The 13,299-nt window shown below is 37.1% G+C and overlaps 2 long non-coding RNA genes across 5 annotated transcripts in view; one reads left to right on the forward strand and one right to left on the reverse strand.

Moving 5' to 3' along the window:
- The window catches only part of LOC109492101, a 52,191-nt gene extending 51,581 nt beyond the window's left edge, over positions 1-610 (forward strand). For both annotated transcript variants that reach the window (XR_002736013.2, XR_002145845.3), the window contains exon 4: positions 387-610. This is a non-coding gene — a long non-coding RNA (uncharacterized LOC109492101). The remainder of the gene's footprint in view (positions 1-386) is intronic.
- Positions 1-13,299, reverse strand: part of LOC109492102 — a 1,189,585-nt gene that overhangs the window by 143,766 nt on the left and 1,032,520 nt on the right. For all 3 annotated transcript variants that reach the window (XR_006586544.1, XR_006586545.1, XR_006586543.1), the window contains 2 exons: positions 10,040-10,183; positions 443-576 (listed from right to left, as the gene is read on the reverse strand). This is a non-coding gene — a long non-coding RNA (uncharacterized LOC109492102). The remainder of the gene's footprint in view (positions 1-442; positions 577-10,039; positions 10,184-13,299) is intronic.

Genomic DNA, 13,299 nt, shown 5'->3' on the forward strand with positions numbered 1-13,299 from the left:
ATGTGTTATCATGTCTTCTCTTGGTCTCATCTTGGTCTGTTCCAGTCACTGGCTATGGCTTTGAAATACATTAAATATCATCTTCCTGGTTGCATTGTTTCAGATTTTATGTAGGGCTGATATGAATACCTTTATCCCTGTTCTTTTCTTCCTTACGTAGCATATATTTAAGGCCCTCTCCATGTATCAAAAGGTCTTCCATGGTTAAGAAATACTAAAAAAAGTCTAAAGCAACATCTAAGTCAATACATGTCCTTTAGTGGAGGAAATGGGACAAAAGGGAAAGGTAAAAATAAAAATAGTTGTTGACACTTATTAAGGACTCCACAGAGATAATCTTACTGTTTCCTCAAGATAACCCTATTTTTATCATTCACACATAACAGGAAAAGAAACTGAGATTCAGATCATATGATCAGTACCACCAAGCTCACGGACTTACCATGAACCAGCTGGATGATTCTTTCAATGTCGAACTGATCAGAACATGGTCACATCTAGAGATGGAGCCTTCGGAATCCCATAGGAGTTCTCTGCCATTCTTCTTCGGATCTCTATTTTTAGCTCGGTAAAATTCTGTACAATGATTAAAAAAAATTATTTCAAATAATTAAGTTATTTTTCTAATCAAGAAGAGCCTCATAAAAATATGGAGATGATAGCCAATCAAATATACTCTGACTGAGGGCTTAGTCAGCCAGGTTAACCTATGTGCTAGATTCTAAGGCATACACAGAAGATCTGGGCAAGGGCTATCATTTCGAGGAATTTAGGGTTTAGGAGGTGAAAAAAACATGAATATGTGAAAAGTGGGATCATTTTGTTTTTAAAGATTAGATTGAGAACAGTAGTTTTTTTCCACTTTATTCTATTTATCAAAAGCAACTCACTAGATCCAAGAGAGAATATGTTCTGCTTCTTCAAATGGAGATATCAAAGAATTTGTGTACATATTTTAAAATCACCATACCTATAAATGCTAATTTATAGGTAAGTAGATTGGGAGGGATTCTTAGATGATTTTTTGGAGATCTAAAGCCATTTCATCTCATCACTCTTTGTTTTATGACACCACTTTTCTTAATGCTTATTTATTTATCTGTGTGTGTGTGTGTGAGAGAGAGAGAGAGAGAGAGAGAGAGAGAGAGAGAGAGAGAGAGGAGAGAGAGAGAGCATGCAAGCGAGGGGCAGAGAGAGAGAAAGAGAGTCTCAAGCAGGCTCCATGCTGTCAGCACATAGCCCAACTTGTAGCTCAAACTCCCTAACCGTGAGATCATGACCTGAGCCGAAATCAAGAGGCAGATGCTCAACCAATTGAGCCACCCAGGTGCCCCTTAGAATGCCACTTTTAATGATTCTCCTTAAACTGAGATGTTCCCTACCTCTTCATATCACTTCCTCTCTACCTTGTGATATTGTTAATTTCCTTGAGTACTGACAACATCTCCTTGTTTTTTCTGGCTTACCTCCCATTGTAGTGTCTGCTATATTTATTTATTCAATAATTATATATATATATATATATATATATACACACACACACATTTTTTGTCAAGAAATTTATTAACCTTTACAAATACTATTTTTCATTAATTCATAAAAATGATTTATGATTAAATCTGTAATAAAACCATAAAACATTCATCAGTGCATTCAATAAGACCAGTTTCATCCATAGAACATAACCACTTTAAAACAGCAGTTTTCATTCACGCCCTGCAAGGCTGTCAAATGAAAAGTAGTCCTTATTATTGTAATCTAAGAAATCCATTTCACTTCATGTTATGTGTTAAGACCATGGATGAATCCTCTAGGAAGATTCTACCCGTTTTCAATCCCTCTCAAACAAGTTTCACAATGGGAAAATATCTGTGAACAGAGAAATCAAATATATGTATTTAATACTATATGTATACATATAGACGCATGCATGTGTGTGTATCTGTGTGTATATATATATATATTTTTTTTTTTCCTGCAGCTTATAGTCTACCAGGGAGTAAGAACAATAAAATTTGTAATAGCTCACCAGCTGAGCACATATTGTGGGGCAGGTGCCTGTTCTAAACCCTTCACACAGGTTTACCACTTTAATCCATCACGATGGCTCTATGAGGTAGGTACTGACATTATCCCTATTTACAAAAGAGGAACCTATGAAGTTTGCTAACTTTTCCAAGCTTCAGAACTTAAGAAAGTGGAGGTGCCAAGATTTGGATTCAGTCTAATTGAGTTTTATTTGAATTCTGAGCTCAATTTCTTAAATCAATACCATATGTTTGTATGCGACACAAATAGAAATGGGGAAAAAACAAGGCATAAGTCATTACACTTTTTTAAGTGTAGTCACAGAAAATGCTATGGGATTTCAACGAGTAGATACATCACTGGATGTCCAAGTCCTTTTCTTTTGAAATTCATTTCGATTTATCTATCATGGGTATAATTGGGGTTTTTTTTGGTTTGGTTTTGCTTTTTTAAAATCATGCTACACTGCTTTCCCACTGCCGTCCAGAAAACTAAGCTATCCTAATAGGATACCACTACTCATAGTAATATTTCAATCTTCCATCCAATCCCATGGAATGTTCAGTTCAACACATTCCACAGTGATATTTACCTTCTTTGAATTTTCTATTGAAAGCATTCATTTTGAAAACCATCCATCTATTTATTCATTAATTTATTCAACACATATTTAACAGGCTTCTACTATAAACCACATATTGTCCTAGATAATAAAAATAAGCCAGTAGGGGGGGAAAGGGCAAACATTTCTATCCTTATGTAGTTTACATTACAGGGGGTGGAGGACACATATAATAAATACAAAACATAAATTATATATTCAAGGGAATCAAGCCCAGAAGGCAATAAGGTGGAGAGGTATATATGTGCAATTTTAAATAAAATGGTCAGAAAAGCCTCCACTGAGAAGGCGATCTTTAAGCTATGACTTGGAGACAATGAGGCAGTAACTCAGGTGGATGTCTAGGGAAGACCATTCCAGGCAGAAGAAAGAGCCAGTGCAAGGGGCCCAACAGTGAGATGTGCCTGATGTGGTAAAGAAGTGGCAACAGGGAGAGCAGAGCTGAAGACCCTGTAAAGGCCCTGAAGGGCCAGTAAAGTGATTGGCAGACCACCCCCTGGGCATCTATTCCTCCTAAGTGACATCTATAAGACAAAAATATGGAATTATTTATTGCTCTATAGATGAAATAGAGGACAAGGGAGAATCATATTGATTAGGCAAATACGTGACAGACACTATGTGTGGCACCTTCTATAGATTACCTCATTTGGTTCTAGATATCTACCCATCAGCTATGTCAGAAGGTGGAGGAGAGAGGGTAAAGGATCCCCCAAACTGACAAGGCATATTGAGACAAAGACAAATCAAGCCCCTCCACGCTGTTTACAGAGATGTATTCAGGGTAACTTACTGACAGGGGGGGATCGGGCAGATGTACAATCTAGGTACTACGGAACTGTACGCCGGCTCAACCTGGGACCTCAACCCACAGCTTTTATAGAGTGAGAGGCAGTGCAGTGACGTCAAAGGGTAGTTACCTAAAGTGGTGCCACCTGTGTGGCAGTCATTGCTACTAGTTCTCTAAAGTGATCCCACCTGTACATCAGGTAGCACTACTTGTCATCTATAGTGGTGCATTCTGTAGGCCACTTTAGAGAAGATCAAAACAAGCCTTCCTACATTCTGGTCGGGACATACATTAACCTCCAAGGGGCCTAGAAATCAAAGCCTCAGGGAGGTCATGGCACAGGCATAAACAAGATGGAGGGCCAAAGATGGGGTCAGTGCTGTTAGCACTCCTACAAAGTTATCTATGTAATTATTATTATTATTATTTCTACCTGCAGAGGTAGGACTTGACAGTTTAAGTCACTGCCCAACGTTATTGAGGGTATACAGCAATACAGCATGCAAAATCAGTACTCTGTGATTCCAACGTTACATTCTTTTGAACATGATATTTGATCCAAGTTTGAATAAAAATGACTTGATTTCTCTTCAGCCTTGAACACTGCAACTACCTCTTCTTAAATGATTAACCCCTCACAGTAAGACAATGTTTTTTTTAATGTTTATTTTTGAGAGAGAGAGAGAGAGAGAGACAGAGGACAAGCAGGGAGGACAAGAGAGAGAGAGAGAGACAGACAGACAGACAGACAGAATCTGAAGCAGGCTCCAGGCCCTGAGCTGTCAGCACAGAGCCCGATGCAGGGTTCGAACCCACGAACCATGATCTCATGCATCTGAACCAAGTCAGATGCTTAACCGACTGAGTCACCCAGGTGTCCCAGTTTTTAAAATCCTTGGTGCTTGTAAGCAAGGAAAAGTTTGGATTAAGAGGTGTGTTTTTTCCTTCCAACTTTTATGATGGGCTAAGGTTTACTTTTACTTGAACAGTAGGGCAGCAGAGTGGTTGAAAGCAAGGGCTGTGGAGTCAGATAAGGCTTCCTTTCTTACCACTGCTTGGCTCTGTGTGTCTTTGGACAAAGTGCTGAGATTCTCTAGGCTTCTGTTCCATGGGAGGCAAATGGGCGTATTAACATATGCCTTACAGGGTTGTGGTGAGGATTAAAGGATAGAATGAACATAGAGCACCTAACCCAGGCTCCGCAGGTAATATGTGTCCAATATGTGTTAACTACCATCATTTGTAGTTGCTAACTTACTAGAGCTGCCTGTCACCCCTTACAGTCAAGCAGTATAACTTTTTAGCATTGATGGGGCCCTACCCACCTACCCCTGCCAAAGTGTGAGGGGATTTCATCCTAATGGGATTTTAAAAGTTATTTTCACCTGTAATGTACTGCAGCGTAAACCCCAACCCACTCCCAGAAGCACTGCTTAGAATGCGGCATAATTAAAATAAAAGAACAATCAACAGCAGGAATGTTAGCATAAAACCAAGGAAATTATTAAGAAACTAAACTGAACAACATCATTAAGAATCACCAGAGGCTTCTATAAATATGTAAGTAGTGTAGGAGTTGAAATAATACAGAAGGGAAACACACTATAAAAATATGTTTGTGTCTATAGCACTGCCTGCATAAGTCTCTGCAGGTTGTATAACTCAAAGCAGCTTCTTCGATGAGGACGACTAATGATGGTGAATCAAATATTAGGTAACATCATGGCCTGGATTTTAGCAGGTGCTAAGGCAGAATTTATATTTATTCCTATGGTTAAATGTAGGAGCTGAGCCATTAAACAACACTCTGCCCCAATTTTGAAAAAAATAAGGACCCTATAAAAATAACCCATACTTTGTATCCAAAGTTTATACTTTTCTTGAGCATCCAGATTTGATTTGTGGTGTATTAAGAGCTTTCAATTATTACTAACTGCAAGAGGAGTCATATTGGAACTATACTGGTAGGGTAAATGAGTCCAAGAACTCATCAGGGCCAAACCTCTGGTGTTGCAGTAGAGGAAGCTGGGTGAGCTCACGCAGGCACTCAAGAGAGTCTTCAAGTGTGGGTTTCAGCCCCTGATTTTGCTCCTGCAGATCTATGAGGAATCTCCTCTGCAGCCCCATGCCAAGTTAGCACTCCACAGTCTGCAACTCGGAGAAGTATTCACTTATGCACTCAGGCTGGGCTGTGTCTAGAAAGCAACATTTTGGCTGTGGTTTAAAGAACAGGCAGATATTTAGCCAGGAAAAACTAAGTGGTGTAAACTTACATGGAGAAGAGCCTTAATGCTGGAAAACATTGCTGTATTTGATGGTGACTGGAGTGTGACATGTAAGACAGGGAAGTAGCAGCAGGGAAATTTTTAAAGGACCAAAAGCAAGTGACAATAGGCCACGTATTCAAGAGCTGAGTTTTAATCTACCTTTAAAGAGGACATGTTGATAGGTTGTGGCCAAAGAAGTGCTTGAATCTTTTCTAGGAAGTGTCAGAAGCATTTTGGCTGCTGTATGAGGAATGAGTAGAAGGGGGGAAGAATGAAGGTCCACCTATGTGCCTAGAAAGGCTAGAATAGTGGCGCAAACCAAGAAATGAAAGTGGAGACAGAGAGAAGTGCACAGCCACTAGATCAGAATCAAAGAAGGTGTAATCTCAGAGGTAGAATCTAGGAGATAGAATCAAAAAGACTTGCTGGTAAGTGACATGTGGTGCTAACAAAAGGGAAGTTGTCAAGAATTATAAAGTTTCTTGCTTCAGGAATAATGAAGAACTTTCATTGGGATGGGTGAAATACCAGATTAGGAGATCCAGAGTTCAATAAGGAGTTGCTTGCCAAAGGGCATAAAGTTTTAGTTATGCAAGATGAGTAAATTCTCACGATCTGCTGTACAACATTGTGCTTGTAGTTAACAAGACTGTAAAGGGCTCTTAAAATTTTTGTTGAGAAGATAGATCTTATGTTAAGTGTTCTACCACAATAAAATGAAAAAGAGAAAGAACAAAGAAGAAAAACAGTGTTCAATGTTTAGCATGTTAATTTGACTTGTGCATGAGGCATTCAAATGGAGATTTCTAGTAGGCCACCACATAAGAGCTTTTAGATTAAAAGAGACCTCTGCACTGCTGTCCTGGTCACATACATGGATTGGTTCATTATAAACAGTTTTTTGTAGGCTTTTGGGCCTAATTTTACCTAGGTCCAAAGAATGATATGATAATCACTATTAGAAGCAACATTTCTCAAAGTTCAAATGACCAGGTGACCTTTGCAATGACAATTCTGAGGATTTGCTGACAGGCTTTGCAAAAGCAACGCAAATCAAGGTTTGCAAAACTAAAGTAGCAGACATGGTCTGTTCGTGGGTCCTGAGCATTAGAAAGTTGTGCTTTTCTTGACTCTTTTGGAGCTATTGTCTTGGCTGAATTCTGCCCATTGAGTTTTACTGAGTCAAAAATAAATTCCCATTTGTAACACATATAACACAGGACTAATAAACTAGCATAATGCTGACTGTAGAGAAGAACACGCCTTCCTTTCCTACCGGCCCAATGAGAAATGAACTGAGCTCAGTTTTTCCAGAGCCGTGCTAATTAGACAGCAGGGTCTCAAGAGACTGCTAAATCATGACCCCACCTAAACAGCTTATCTTCAAGCACAGGGTAATAGCATAACGATTCGTGAAATGAAGTCATTTTTGATCAAATTGGTCTTTTCTTCTTAGCCCCTCTGCCCAGTGCAAGAGATTCTTTCTCATGCTCCAACTCCAGAAGTTAAGACTCTCGACATTATGATATTAAAGTCTACAGTAATAGATTCCAACTGTTGCAGCCGCAAAAAATTGCTTTGCTAAGCAAAGGGATTTATAGATTTGGCCACATTTTGTTGTTTGCTGCCTTCGTTTATTACCGATGCATTTTCTTCCATGTTTTCCAAGATCAGTGGATGGAACTGATATGGAAATGGTTTTAGCAATGCATTAGATAAAGAAAAAGAAAAATTTCCCTGTAGGACCCATTTAAAAATAGCATTCATTTTCTCTCCTTATTTATAAAGAGTAAAATCTTTTCACTGCAGAAACAAATTTTGGAAGCATAGAAATAAAGAAAAAAGTAAAAATTGTTCACAATCATGGAAGTAATGATAAAATCACCATTTTGGAATTTTTATAGAAGTTCTCTTTCTAAAAAAAATGTAAGTTTATTTTTAATAAAATAAAAATGAGATAATTTGTATATGCCTTTTTTCCTATGTTCTTTAAAATACTTAAAAATGTTATTTTTTAGTGTCTGCAAAATAATCAGTTAAATATATGTGTAATGGCTTATTAAACATTTTGGTATAATCTAATCTGTAGTTTCTTTATGAAGGGCTCGTTAAAAGTAAGTTTCTGTACTTATATATTCACATTCAAATAATCCATAATTTATTCTAAAATTCTTGATTACAAAGTTTCCATTAAGATTAATAAGAGGTAGGGCACCTGGGTGGCTCAGTCGTTTGAGCATCCGACTCTTGGTTTCTGTTCAGGCCATGATCTCGTGGTGTGTGAGTTCGAGTCCCGCTTTGGGCTCTGCGCTGACAGCCAGCTGGAGCCTGATTGGGAGTTTCTCTCTTTCCCTGTCTCTCTGCCCCAACCCTGCTCGCTGTCTCTGTCTCTCTCAAAATAAATAAATAAACATTAAAAAAAAAAAAAAAAGAAGAAGAGAAAACAAGAAGCCCTGACATCTAGAATTGTATAGATATAATATGAATATACATTTTGGAATCTTCTACATATCAAAAAGTTAGCAGGTTTAAAAATGGGCTTATTGTTTTTCTTCTCCCTGGACTATCATTTTTCTGGGTAAATGAAATTTTCTCTAGCATATTTTTCATAAAATAGCAAAATGGTCACATAAAACGCTTGCCTATTGGTAGGCCCATATGGTTCATAAACATTTTAAGATCTTTGTGTCATAGTGTTTTGTATTGCAATTGATAAAAGCAAAGAATACATACCTGTCTTCTACAAACAAATTTTTATTTCTCTCTCCAATTGTCCATTTGCATCAATTCAAAAAATTCCCTTTATCTATTCTCATATTATATGAGAATATAGGATCAAGGAGTTTATTATTCCTGCCGATGATAACTTTTGATCCTAATCCAAATGGAGCTGGGAATGGAACTAGCTCAGTGAAGGTCACCTTATGAACCAATGGAATTTCCCACAGTTTACAGTCTTGGACAGCTTGTCCTTACACTCAGTCTGAAGTCTCCTGTAAATCCCTGCCTCCCTCACTTGCTTTTTTTCACGTTCTGGTTTCTGCCACATACAAAGAGAAAACTCCTTTCTTCTATGCTGGGAAATTCTGGAATTAGTCTGCAATTACACGAGTTGAAATATAAAAATATAGAGATTTCTCACAGTCTGATCATTTAAGATGTGTATGATGATGTGTGTAAATCTCCCTTTTGCCTACTGACAAGAATCCTATCTTTGTCTTTCCAAGAGGATTTCTGCATTTTGTACTATGGTTAAGGAGGGGTTATATTGAGAAAGGAAGGAAATTGCAGATATGGAACATGAAGACAAAGATTCAAATCAAAATGCATAGAAAGCTAAAAGAAAGAGCTATAAGACAAAAGCGTTCTTTTCAGCATGAGGAGAATCAGTGACAGAAATTGAAAGGGAAGGGAAGAAAAGGTGGGGTAGCCCAACAGTTGATACGGATGGAAATAAGTTTTCAAAGATATACTTAAGAACAGATTTTCTCAAATTCTGCATTGTTTACATTTTGGACTAGATAATTCTTTGCTGTGGAGGGATGTCATATGCATTGTAAGGATGCCTGGAAGCATCCTCTACTTCCTATACGAGAAGCCAGTAGCAACCCTCAGTTGTAACAAACAAAAGTGTCTACAGTCAATGCTAAATATTCTCTGAGGGGCCAAATGGAGAACCATTGCTTAAATTAAAATGTCTTCTTCCCTTTTCCCTGCTCATTACTGTCCCTACCCCCAACCCCCACAGCCATCTACCTTTTACCATTTTCTCCAGAGATGAAGTAAACATTAAAATTGTTTTGGTAATAGTTTTCTGCTGGATTCTTTTTCCTTTGGATTGACTCTACACAAAGATTGGACTTAACTGGGTGCTAGTTGTATTTAGTTTTGATTTGCAAATCGTTAAACAGATATATAACACATATCATTATATCAACGGTTAGCCACAGCTGGACAAGGAGTAGACAAAAGAGGGTGGTAGGACTGACGATCAGGAGATGCTTTTTGTAGTCCCGAATTTATCAATGATTGGGAGAAAGTAGTTGTACTTATTGGTTTTTACATCCTTAAAATGGGGTAATCACAGAAGTTTCCTTCAGATTTGATGTTCAGTGATTTGCTTATGATCTAGTTCTATTAAAAATACCCTGATGCAAAGGAACTATTTTCCCAGTGTTACATGTGTGAGGTGAGGAAATTTCTAGATAGCAAAGAAATGTCTATGGTAGGAAAGTCAAGAGTCAGGGAGAATTTTTGTGGACAGGAAATCACATATACAGAGAGTGCTTGCAAACCTGTCAGGTTTGAAACCTGTCACATATTGATACTCACCTCTATCCTTACCTCTGTCTTATCAGAAGTTGTCAGTTCAGTCTATCCTGCATCGCTTTTCTCAACATATCTTGAATTTGACTGTGAAGCTCAGAGTAGAATAGGATTTGTTCTGTTGGTTTTCTGGTGGGAGCACTTATATTTCTGTAAAAGAAACGATGTATATTCTGTTTACTGGTATTGGGGAATTGTACCAATGTTAGAGAAAAAGCAGAGGGTGTTTTTCTGTCCCTTCATAAATATAATTAGGACCTTAGCTTTAAGAGCTATGAGTGCCCTTATTCTTTTCACTTGTCACCATATGATGGCAGCAGATTTAACAATTAGGCCAAAAACTTCAAGAGTATTTTAAAAGCTATTTTGTTATTCACATATTTGGGGCAAGAATCCCTGTGGACTTGTAATATCAGAAGGAGAAAAATGGACTGAGGTCATAAGGGACTGGTGTTGTGGTATGTCACTGTGAAATCCAAGACCCATCTTCATTTTGACATCCTGTTTGAAAGCTTTCTTACATCATGAAAAAAACATGTTTCCTATCCATTAGTTGTCTGTCAATGGAAGGTGTTGAATTTGGATGTGATTCTAAGCCTTGTTTTGTCTTCCTAGTATTACTGCAATTGAAAGAAAGGAGGCCAGAAACAATTCAGAACTTCTGCTTATAATTTCAGAAACACAAAAGACAGGAAACCCTTCAAAATTGTCTCATCATTAAGTAAATTATTCAATTAAAGCCATGTCTTATTTTTTAAACAACTTTGGTTTTATAGTTTTTGCTCCATTTTTCAAATGCAGAGGAATATTTTGCAGTTTTCAAAAGTCCTTTTGGTCAAGGGAATAATAATTATTATTTTTTTTTATATTGGAGCATTAGTGAGTCAGAGCTTTGTAATCATTCACAGAACAGCACAGGATTAGCAAGATATGAATTCAGCAGGGGATTAAACAGAAAGCCTAATCATTTCCCAGAGTCGAATGAGTCCTGAATCTTTCTGGAGGTTGAAAATATTTGATGAACTCATTTTTTAAAAATTATTTTTAGCCCTTGCTGATGTTTCCCAAGTAGAAGCATAAAGATTCAGTTATAAGCTGGAGTCTTCTGCCCTAGGAATTCAATTTTGTTATGCTGTTAATCAGGTACCCAGTATCCTACATATCAAAACTTCGCTGTTGGGAAGGTTTGGATACAAATAGCAAATTATCTAAATCACACTGACTAGAGTATCTGACAAGGTGAATTACCAAGTTAGATGGAATGAGCTGAGAAATGATGGGCAAAATACTTTTTTTCTTTTCCAAGATGGAAGTAATTAATATACTCTTATAATTAGGAAAGTATCTCATGCTTATTATAAATAATTAATTCATTATAGAAAAATAAAATCAGGAATGTAAAAATGGCCTGTATTCATTACCCAAAGATAATCATGCTTAACAAGTTGGTGTATCTACATGCATAAAGTAAATATGAATTTAAATAACTATTGGGACCCAATATGTATTCTCAGTTGTTACCTGCTTTTTTTAACCTAATAATATTCATAAATACCTTCTCATGTTTACATAGATAAATATACTATTTTTTTAAAATCACAGGATATTCTTCCATTGAATAGATAAATAAGAATATTGTATAATAATTAAGAGCAAGGGTTTTAGAGTCAGATAAACCTGAACTTGAGTCCAGGCTCTCAGCTAATTAAAAAATAAGTATTCTTGACATTTAATTTGCTCTCTCCAAATCATAGTTAATTTGTTCTATTATTTTAACTGAAGAAGAAAAGGGAGATAATATCTAATTTGTAAACCATTGATTGTCAGAAATGAAATGAAATAAATAAGTTACTTGAATATTATATACAATATTTAGCACATGGCTTGGGTTCAGTAAACACTGGACATTATTGCACGATTTACTTAGCTAGTCCTCTACATGTTTGGGTTGTTTCCATGTTCTCTATTATCTCTAACACTTTGGAGTTTCCTTGTGAAATCAAACTTATGTACTTGTCTGATTATTTCTGTAGGATAAATCATTTAAATTTTTTGTATGTTTTCATTTTAATTTTTTGAGAGAGAGACAGAGACAAAGGATGAGCGTGGGAGGGGCAGAGACTGAGACACAGAATCCGAAGCAGGCTTCAGGCTGTGAGCTGTTGGCACAGAGCCTGATGTGGGGGCTCGAACCCACAGACAGTGAAATCGTGACCTGAGCCAAAGTCGGACACTTAACCGACTGAGCCACCCAGGTACCTCTGTAGGAGAAATCATTTAAAGTGAATTCCAAAGTGCAGGATTCTTTTTCTTTTTTTTTTAATTAATTTAAAAAATCTTTTTTTTAGGATTTTGATTTCTGTGGCCAAATTTCCCCATGCCAAAAAAAGTGGACCAATTTGAAATCCTATTAGCATTGTCTAGGAATGAAAGATTTGTCTTACCCCATTTGAACAGTTAAGATAGTAATTTTTTGATGATGAGCTGTATGGGTGAGGAAAGTCTTTGAATCATGTAAAAAACCATTTTAAGCCACTAAAAGACTCCTCTAATGAGGTCTTAAGAGATCATGATGTCCCATTTAAAACATTTTAGAACACAGTGAAAGCCAAGCTCCTTGCTAAACAATTTCCAGAGAAACATTTATATTCCCCCCAAATAATCATTTTTACAACTCAATAGCACAATTTTTAGTTCTATTATTAAATTGAATATGGTGATTTTAATGTTTAAAAAAGCTATCCCTTTCAACGTCTATGAATATTGCAGTGGCACAGGGCACAGCAGACATAGTAGAGACTTCAGGGTCCAATAAAATGGTCCGGTTCTCATCTATCATGTATGAATTAGTCCTACAAACTTTAAAAGAACAATGAAACCTTTCTGATACTTTGTTTACTCATTTCTACATCAGGAAAAGTACACTCTAATCAACACTTCTTCACATTTGCTAATTCAGTCGCCTCTTCTGTTAGCATAAGTCTTCTTTTTTTGGGAAACTGCCCCTCCCCCCATTTAACATGGCCTCTGTGGGTCTGTCCATTTCAGTCATTTCTACCCCCTCCTTTGTTACAGGGTTGCTCATGTAATGTAGATTTGACCAGTCTTAATATCCATCTCGTTAGCTATGAAGATTGGCTCAAGGATGGTCGCATGACCCATGCAAGTCTAACCAGAATCCTCTGAGTTACTCAAGTGATTTAAACCCAGAAGTCCCAATTGCCTAGTCCATCCTGCTGTGCATGGCATAATGCTCTACTAGGAAG

This window comes from Felis catus, chromosome D1 (genome assembly GCF_018350175.1).
Source record: "Felis catus isolate Fca126 chromosome D1, F.catus_Fca126_mat1.0, whole genome shotgun sequence".
Classification (NCBI taxonomy): Eukaryota; Metazoa; Chordata; class Mammalia; order Carnivora; family Felidae; genus Felis; species Felis catus.